At 43.4% G+C, this 10,248-nt stretch overlaps 2 long non-coding RNA genes across 2 annotated transcripts; both read left to right on the forward strand.

The window, feature by feature from the left end:
- The first annotated feature begins 1,005 nt into the window (after positions 1-1,005).
- Positions 1,006-2,036, forward strand: LOC122000223. The gene is made up of 4 exons (XR_006117033.1): positions 1,006-1,525; positions 1,597-1,620; positions 1,704-1,786; positions 1,990-2,036. It is a non-coding gene; the product is annotated as an uncharacterized LOC122000223 (long non-coding RNA).
- A 7,023-nt stretch (positions 2,037-9,059) lies between these two features.
- LOC122000224 lies at positions 9,060-9,620 on the forward strand. Its single transcript, XR_006117034.1, has 4 exons — positions 9,060-9,109; positions 9,181-9,204; positions 9,288-9,370; positions 9,574-9,620. It is a non-coding gene; the product is annotated as an uncharacterized LOC122000224 (long non-coding RNA).
- The last annotated feature ends 628 nt before the right edge of the window (positions 9,621-10,248 follow it).

Genomic DNA, 10,248 nt, shown 5'->3' on the forward strand with positions numbered 1-10,248 from the left:
ATCAAAAAGGGGGAGATTGTTGGTGCGAGAGGCATTCGACGATCGAACCGGTGTTTTGATTATGTCAAAGGGTTCAAGTTAAGTTGGTTTGCTATCTACTGTGTGTGAATGAGGTTGCAGGAAAATCCTAACTGTGGTTAGGCAGGTGGAAAACCCTAGGGGGTGGTAAACCTAAGTCCTAGGGGGTGGTAACCCTAGGTGGTGGAAAACCCTAAGAGGCGGTAACCTTAGGTCCTAGGGGGTGGTATCCCTAGGTGGAGGAAAATCCTAAGGGGCGGCAATCTTAGGTCTTAAGGGGTGGTAACCCTAGGTGGTGGAAATCCTAGGGGGTAATCTTAGGTCCTAGGGGGAGGTAACCTTAGGTGGTGAAAAATCCTAGGGGGTGATAATCCTAGGTCCTAGTGGGTGGTAACACTAGGCAGAAAGTCTAGTCGGTCTGGAGGACCGGGCTGGCAATAGGTATGCTCTCCTGAGAGGAGTAGGTGAGGACGCGTTCCCCACAGAGGGAACAGTAGGCGTCAGTTCGACCTAAGGTTTCCGGTAGGAAATCCGAAGTCAGAACCGGACAACCCGAAAGCTGTCAACTTATTTGTTTTATTTGCTATTTGTCTAACTCTGTTTTGCAGGAAACTAACATTTCTGTAGGGTTAGACTTAGCCATGATCGGTCGACTGAATGACTTGATTGGTCGACCGAACCACAGCACAAAAGGACCAGATTTCCAGATTACATACCGAGCTCAGTCGAGGGATCGGTTGACTGAACTGTAAAATACCGGAAAATAGGCAAATATTAATAAGGGATTTTTCCGGAATTTTTGGATATTTTTCGGGAATTTTTCAGAGCTCGTACGGACGAGTTGACGGGGATAAAAATGGGGTCCGGAAAAGCCTGTTTAGGCTACCCCAATTAAACTAGGAAATGTTGATTTTTTTTCTTTATTCCTTTTTCTTTTCTTTTGTTTTTATTTCCTCTTTTTGTTTTATTTTACCCCCGCGTGTCCGAGTTCTTCCCCAACTCCCCCGACGCCGATTTCCTCTCAGCCTCTCCTTGCCCTAACCGGCGCCGGCGCCGACAGTTTCTTCTCCACTGCCGCACCGACGCCCTCTCCGATCTCCTCACGGCGCCACCTTTTCTCTGCCCTAGCCTCTCCACCGTCGCTCCTCGCCCTCGCAGTGGAGAGCCCTAAGATTCCAGTCGCCGACTAGCCACGTGCCCTAGTTTTGGGTTCACAGCCGTCGACACCGAAGACTCCCTTCTCCTCTCCTTCTCCTGACGCCGAGCAGCGCCGAGCCTAGCCTCCCCGCAGTCCCCAGCGCCGACCACCGCAGTGCCGCGGCCCTTTTTCCTCTTTGGAGCTGTGCGCCGACGCCGACCCTCTTCCGCCGGCCACCAGGTCCGACCCTCAGGCGCCTCCGACTCCATTGATCACCAGGTGCTATCGCGCAACCGATGGGCCTAGTCGTGCCCTACTTCTCGCCGCCGCAGCCACCTAGCCTCTGTGCTGTTTGCTGCCACAGAAGAGGTAATGCTTTCAGATTTGGGTGCTTAGTATGGATAGGGAAGATTGCTGATTAGGGTTTCTTTGTTCAGCAGGGAGGTTCTTGGTTGTGGGTTGAGGTAGGGGAAGCTAGGTTGAGGTTAAATTGTAGTGGTGTATTGATATTTTGGTTGAGCCTCAATTTTACATGTGATCCGGGCAGTGTGTAGGGTTTCCAGCAACAGTTACTTCATCCAACGGTAACTTTCCTTGCCTGTGGTGTAACAGGAGCAGCTGAGAAGTAAGGTACGGTGTAGAGTATTTGATATATGCTATAGGTCATGATTTTGATTCAATTATTTTAGATAGATGATCATGTGTAGACTATTTCTTGTGGGAAGAATGATGGTCATATGATTAGGATTTTGCCCTAATTTAGGATTAGAGATTTTATTTAGCTATTTGGAAGAGTTGCAGCTAAATAAAATATATTTCTACTTATAACACAGGACTTTGACGCGAGACGCGCATCTTGACTACCAGTTTGGACCTTTCTTATTGGAGGCGGGTACTTTTGACTTATTGTCTTTGATATGCTTAGTAATTAAATTAACAAGATGCATTAATTGTGTTTCTTACTTGTTCCGGTTAATCACTGCCCAATACATGCTACCTGTTGATTGATTGTTTGTTTACATCTTGTATGGATATGTACCTGATTCCACATACTCATGGGTAGTGATATAACCATATTTTTACCATGTCAGGACCTAGGTTTGATACCTTATATGATCAGATATCTTGATATGATTCATTCGCTTTGGTGCACATTATGATATGTCCAGAGATTGGTTTAGTATATTACCATGTTTAGTGACATGCACCATTCGCATGATTGCATGCTGAGTGATTGATTGCTCCTTTATTGTCGAGCACTTTGCCAGTTTCATCACTGTTCGGTGCTCCGTTGTGACGCTCATGGGTAGCGGGACACAGCGTGGTAGCACGTCAGTTTGACTCTTCCGGTGCTCCGTTGATCCGCTCATGGGTAGTGTGACGCAGCGTGTAGCACGTTAGAGATTCCTCTCCGTCATAGCGTACCGGGAGATGAGAGCATTGCGCTCCCCCATTTATGACTTGGGGTAGGAGTACGTATGTACTCCGACAGCATCCCGTCCACTCGATCACTCATCAGGAGTAGTGTTGCAGAGTGCACGGTTGTCACAGCCCTACCCACTCGGTCCCACTGTTGTTGTGAGTCGGCTGACTGGCGTCAGGGGTGACCATGACATTGGCATCATATGCATGATGCATTTATTGTTTGTGTTTGTGTTTGTTGCACTTATATGCTGCACATTGCTTGGATACCTTGATTGACATGCATACAGGTCTTCTATACCTTTCGGACTATTTGTTCTTAGACTGGGTCCTGGTTAGTACAGATTCTCTCCTGCCTTCTTCGGTTTGTATTTACCTTTATCTTTATCAGGAGACTGTACGCATGATTAGTGCTAGGTGTTATTTCTTTACTTTGCATATCAACTGTACCTGCTGAGTATTGGACTCACCCCGCCTCCATTGTTGTTATTTTCAGGTTGATGCTGTCAGGAGGGAGTTCCAGTTGCTAGTCCCCTGCAGACCTCCAGCTATTTGCTATCGTTTGTATTGTTTTTGATTCTCACTTGACTATATTTGGATTTGGATGTTGAATACTTAGATATTATATAATTTGTCTCGTTGATGGATTTGTTTTCGATTTTATACTACTACATTCCTGCCTGGACGACAGAAGAGGTAAGAAAAATCAGATTTGGGCTTTACGAGTGTAGTTGAGTAGGGTTGATTTCGAGTCAGAGTATTACTATGTTGTTTATTTTATTAACTGCGTGGTTGTGACAGCCAGAGGCTGAATACATATATAAACTGCGTGGTGATTGATTTTATTTACTGTTATTATTCCAGCCGCCTGTGGCTGAGGTATATGAGATGTAGAAAAGTTTCAGATTGTCCACCATACAGGGGAGATGCTGCCGAAATTTTCTCGGACAGGGACTCCTCTGGGGGCGTGACAATTTAGTGGTATCAGAGCATAGTATACGATCTTTTGTTTTCGTATTTTTGATGTTTGGGATTACCTGATACCAATTTATTTACTTGGTATCAGAGCGCCAAGTTTGGCGATACTTGTTGGATTTTTGTATTTTGGATTTTTGTGATTTATTTGATACCAATTTATTGGTATCAGGGCAGGTTAAGGATACCTGCTTTTGGTGTTCTGGAGATTTATCGGATACCTGTTGTTGGTATTCTGGATTATTTTGGGTTAGCCAGGTTTGCGAGTCAAACTGGGCATTTTCGGATTTTCGATATGGTTATGTTTCGGATTTCCGTTTCGGACTTATTGGGATTTCCGGCGATGTTTCTCGTTCGGAGTTTGAGGTCAAAGGTTGGGGACAGGACAGCGACAGAACATCTCCAGACGGCATATAGGTATGATGTTTAATTTTATAGTTTATGACATGTATTAGCATTCTTTATGTAATACCTGTCTGGTTGCTGTAGCACATATTACTTGTGATGAGTTAGCCATTGAGGATGGTTGACCTTAATAGAGATAAAGGATTATAATCTCTGGTGATTTTTCTTATCATACCATCAGTAGTGTTAGCTTCTGTTACTATTATTAGGAGATGGAGGCATATACTAGCCTCTGCTATTGTTAGCTGGGTAGTGGATGATACCTACATATTCCTGTTGACTTAGCCAGGAGAGTTTTATACTCATATCTTTTGGATATTAGGGTACCAGGTACAATGGAAATTGGTCATTGGGGGTTACCATGTTTTGATCATTGTTGAGAATGGTTTGAGGTTGAGGGATATTGTGATATAAGATATTATGATATGTTGATTTATAATGATTTATGAGAGTAAATGTTATGTGGTTGTCTGATGATCAATTACTAGATATTTGTTTTGATGATCTATTAGTGGATAACTATTTTGATGATTTATATTTGGGTTGTCATTGATGGTGACATAGTGAGTGTCATTTATGATATTCACAAGTTTGATGATTATGGTTGGTGATCAGATTATAAATTGGGTGCTGGAGAGTTTACGGTTGAGTGTACTTATGGATTTTAATAAAATCTGGTTAGTTGTGATTAGTTTAACAGGATGATAAAGTTGATATTTGCTATCTCTGATATTGGACTATGTGGATAAATAATGATTTGATGTTTTGAATACTAACTTGCCCTCATGGGGAGTAGAGATTTATTTATCTGATATAGTGTGGGCTGATGTTTTTGAGGATGAAGATGAGAGTGTCTTGATGTTCCTAAATTCTGACTTTTTCTTTTGGGTCGTACATATTTATACATATGATATTATGTGGTTGGATATACTTTAGATGCTTGTGGAGGATTAAAGTATTCTTGATTAGTTAGTAGATGAATGATTTAGTTTTGTTGGTTGATCAGTAGAGGATTGCCATACTCTATTTTTAGAGGTTTGAACCTTTAGGTTATTTGTGCTTAGTTATGTATCTAGAGCACCTTTGAGTACATGTTTTGTACTGACGTGGGAAGGACTGATTTAGTCAGAAATCATTTTCAGCTTGGATAGTTTATAAAGGATCTATGTATCCTATTCCATGAAGACTTTGACCGTGGACTGTATATATCTGGTGGGATAACTTAGAGGGTGCGTTGGGATATGTGACCCCGCTGATGTAAGGAAGTGTAGAGCTAATTGCTTAACACTTATGGGATACAATCGTTACTAGTGTATACTGGAAGAGTACATTTGGATTTATGATGATAAAATTTTCCCCATTAGATATAGTCTTGGTAGTGTATGACATTGACTTGCAATGTTACATCATGGTGTGTATATCTTTCTTGTCCGATACTAGTTCCTTTGAACCTATAGCAGGGTTGTTATTGGATGGTTAGGCTGCTTTATTTTGGGTTGCTTTTGATTGATGTATTCATGCTTGATACATATGCATGAATTTTGTTTAGATATACCGGTAACCCATGAGTGTTGGTAGCATAAGGTTGGTCTCTTTGATTGAGCTGGTGTGCTGATTTTGCATGTCTATGTTACATGTAATTTTGATTGTTATGTGTTGTAGGAGTCATGTGGTAGACTGCCCATTTGCAAGTAGTATAGTTATCCATGTTCTGATATGGTTTGAAGTTTCCTTGTGGATCATAGCTATGTAGTTCGGTGTATGTATCTGGATGTATTATTGAAGATATCTTGTTGATTAAATCTGAGATGTAGTATAAGTACATCGGTGGTGTTTTGATGGAGGCATTTTGTCGATTTAATCTGAGTTGTGATATGTACATATGTGTTTGGTGTGGTATCTGAGGTATCTTTTTGATTATGTTTGATTTGTGAGTGCACCTGGGTTTAGTATGTTTTATTGGAAGCATATGTCGGTTATACGATATGTTATGTGAGTGTTGTTTGAGGTGTATTGTTGATTTTACCTATGTTGATTTTGCACACATGTTCGGTATGTATTGTTGGATGTATCATACTGAATATACCTGAGTTGTGGGTATGTTTGGTGTATAATAATTGGAGGATTTTGTTGATCATACATATGTTGTGTGAGTATGTGTGCTAGGTGTATACATTGGTAGCAGTATGATGATTCTACTTATACTGAATGTAGAATGTGGAGTGACTGCATTATGTCATTTGTTGAATTAAACCCATCAACTAATTTTCCTATCAGTAGAGGACCCACTAGGATGCTGATAGAGTTGATGATGTATTTGATTAGTTTCTAGGTTGTTATCTCCTAGGCTAACCACAGCGAATTGTGGTAGAGAGATCTTGTACAATCTCTAGTTGGTTAGTTAGGTGCCTTGGGGTACTTAGGTATTGTTTTGTGGTGGAGCGTTGCTCCCACATATCACGGATTGCTGGTAGCGGAGCATTGCTCCTATATTTATTGCAGATACATATTTCAGATTATTTGTGGTGGAGTGTTGCTCCCACATATTGAGGATTTCTTGTGGTAGAGCGTTGCTCCCACATATGTGGTGTTTCCTGTGATGGAGCGTTGCTCTCACCCTGGAGGATTTATTCTTTGGTGATTTATGTTATTGATGATCAGATTTTTTTCGATTTATTATTGGAGATCTTATGAATAGGAATGTCTGTGATACAGACATTATGTGTATTGGTTTTTGCCATATAGGCTTACAGTGCCTTAGATGTTTTCAGGGACTCGGTGATCCTGGTATGTCGAGGATGTTTGGATAGGTGTCCATTATTTTGTGGACGATGTTGTGATCTATTACGGATCCGAGGTGAGTCACGTACACTACCTTTGCATAGATCTAGAGATGATTCGACGAGAACATCTATATGTGATTATCAGTAGTGCTGGTTTGGATTGTCTTTTGTTATGATGTTTGGGACACACGGTCACCAGTAGGAGTGTACCGTGGTTCCACAGGAGATAGAGGTTGTTACCGTTGGGAGCAGCCGAAATCAGTGTAGGAGATCCGCACTTTTGTGACTCGCAGGATATTACAGACCTTTCGCCGAGGGTTTCTTCCGCATAGCTATGCTATTTTCACGCGTGACCATGAAAGGCGTGAAGTTTACTTGGACTGAGGATTGCAAGACCAGCTTCTAGGAGCTGAAGCGGAGACTAGTGTCGGCTTTGATTTTTGGTTTTTACCTACGGAAGAGGACGAATTTGTCCTCTACACCGACGCGTCTCTACAGGGTATGGGTGCTGTTCTGGTGCAGCACGGTAGAGTATTCTTATATGCTTCTCGATAGTTGAGGGAGCCTGAGAAGAAAATACTCAGTTCATGATCTGGAGTTGGCCGTTATTATTTTTGCCCTGAAGATTTGGCGGCAGTACCTGTATGATATTACATTGAGATTCTCACTGACATCGGAGTCTCAAATATCTGTTCACTCAGGAGGAACTTAATCTTCGACCGAGGAGATGGATGGAGTTCCTGAAGGATTTTTGATTGTACCATTAGCTATCACCCGGGGAAAGCTAATGTGGTTGCCGATGCGCTTAGCTAGAGGTCCAGAGGGACTTTAGCTTGCCACCGAGTTGTGGTCACAGATTTGATTCAGGATTTCTCTGAGTTAGACATTGAGGAGCAGGGACAGACAGAGCAGGGTATTCTTGTTACGATGATTGCTCAGTCGTCGATCAGGACGAGAATCCGAGAGACCCAGTTGTTGAGACCTCATAGAGCTCAACGTGAGGCAAAGTGGTCCATATTATCAGACAGAGGATGTTAGAGGCATAAGACTGCCAGAAGTGTTATGCTGACCGGAGTCGGAGACCCTTAGAGTTCTCCATTTGCGACCAGGTATTTCTACGAGTTTCACCCACGAAAGGGGTGAAGAGATTGGCCTCAGCTCCGCGATATATTGGACTTTTCCGGATCTCGGAAAGGATTAGAGCGGTAGCTTATCGGTTGGCATTATGGCCGTCTTTGGCCGGCGTCCACGATGTATTCCACGTATCTATGCTGAGGAGATACGTACTTGACCCGACACATGTGCTGACAGATATCTCAGTTCCCGTTCAGCCTGACGTCACTTACGAGGAGGTTTCGGTACTGATTCTCGACCAGAAGGAGCGTCAGTTGCGGAATAAGACTATCCGGCTGGTTAAAGTCGGATAGCAGCATCATTCGGATGAGGAGGCTACTTGGGAGCTCGAGGATACTATCCGAGCTCGATATCCCCATCTTTTCACTTGAGGTTTGTGATTTGTTTACCGTTCAGCATTTATGCTTTATATCTGTTGTTGATACTTGCTGATGGTAGATAATGAAATTTGGGGACCAAATTTTTATTAGTGGGGGAGAATGTAAAATACCGGAAAATAGGCGAATATTAATAAGGGATTTTTCCGGAATTTTTGGATATTTTTCGGGAATTTTTCAGAGCTCGTACGGACGAGTTGACGGGGATAAAAATGGGGTCCGGAAAAGCCTGTTTAGGCTACCCCAATTAAACGAGGAAATGTTGATTTTTTTTCTTTATTCCTTTTTCTTTTCTTTTGTTTTTATTTCCTCTTTTTGTTTTATTTTACCCCCGCGTGTCCGAGTTCTTCCCTAACTCCCCCGACGCCGATTTCCTCTCAGCCTCTCCTTGCCCTAACCGGCGCCGACAGTTTCTTCTCCACTGCCGCACCGACGCCCTCTCCGATCTCCTCACGGCGCCACCTTTTCTCTGCCCTAGCCTCTCCACCGTCGCTCCTCGCCCTCGCAGTGGAGAGCCCTAAGATTCCAGTCGCCGACTAGCCACGTGCCCTAGTTTTGGGTTCACAGCCGTCGACACCGAAGACTCCCTTCTCCTCTCCTTCTCCTGACGCCGAGCAGCGCCGAGCCTAGCCTCCCCGCAGTCCCCAGCGCCGACCACCGCAGTGCCGCGGCCCTTTTTCCTCTTTAGAGCTGTGCGCCGACGCCGACCCTCTTCCGCCGGCCACCAGGTCCGACCCTCAGGCGCCTCCGACTCCATTGATCACCAGGTGCTGTCGCGCAACCGATGGGCCTAGTCGTGCCCTAGTTCTCGCCGCCGCAGCCACCTAGCCTCTGTGCTGTTTGCTGCCACAGAAGAGGTAATGCTTTCAGATTTGGGTGCTTAGTATGGATAGGGAAGATTGCTGATTAGGGTTTCTTTGTTCAGCAGGGAGGTTCTTGGTTGTGGGTTGAGGTAGGGGAAGCTAGGTTGAGGTTAAATTGTAGTGGTGTATTGATATTTTGGTTGAGCCTCAATTTTACATGTGATCCGGGCAGTGTGTAGGGTTTCCAGCAACAGTTACTTCATCCAACGGTAACTTTCCTTGCCTGTGGTGTAACAGGAGCAGCTGAGAAGTAAGGTACGGTGTAGAGTATTTGATATATGCTATAGGTCATGATTTTGATTCAATTATTTTAGATAGATGATCATGTGTAGACTATTTCTTGTGGGAAGAATGATGGTCATATGATTAGGGTTTTGCCCTAATTTAGGATTAGAGATTTTATTTAGCTATTTGGAAGAGTTGCAGCTAAATAAAATATATTTCTACTTATAACACAGGACTTTGACGCGAGACGCGCATCTTGACTACCAGTTTGGACCTTTCTTATTGGAGGCGGGTACTTTTGACTTATTGTCTTTGATATGCTTAGTAATTAAATTAACAAGATGCATTAATTGTGTTTCTTACTTGTTCCGGTTAATCACTGCCCAATACATGCTACCTGTTGATTGATTGTTTGTTTACATCTTGTATGGATATGTACCTGATTCCACATACTCATAGGTAGTGATATAACCATATTTTTACCATGTCAGGACCTAGGTTTGATACCTTATATGATCAGATATCTTGATATGATTCATTCGCTTTGGTGAACATTATGATATGTCCAGAGATTGGTTTAGTATATTACCATGTTTAGTGACATGCACCATTCGCATGATTGCATCGTTGAGTGATTGATTGCTCCTTTATTGTCGAGCACTTTGCCGTTTCATCACCGTTGGTGCGCTCATGGGTAGCGGGACACAGCGTGGTAGCACGTCGGTTTGACTCTTCCGGTTCGTTGATCCGCTCATGGGTAGTGTGACGCATGTAGCACGTTAGAGATTCCTCTCCGTCATAGCGTCGGGAGATGAGAGCATTGCTCCCCATTTATGACTTGGGGTAGAGTGCGTATGTACTCGACAGATCCCGTCCACTCGATCACTCATCGGGTAGTGTTGCGAGTG

Source organism: Zingiber officinale, chromosome 7A, assembly GCF_018446385.1.
Source record: "Zingiber officinale cultivar Zhangliang chromosome 7A, Zo_v1.1, whole genome shotgun sequence".
NCBI lineage: Eukaryota > Viridiplantae > Streptophyta > Magnoliopsida > Zingiberales > Zingiberaceae > Zingiber > Zingiber officinale.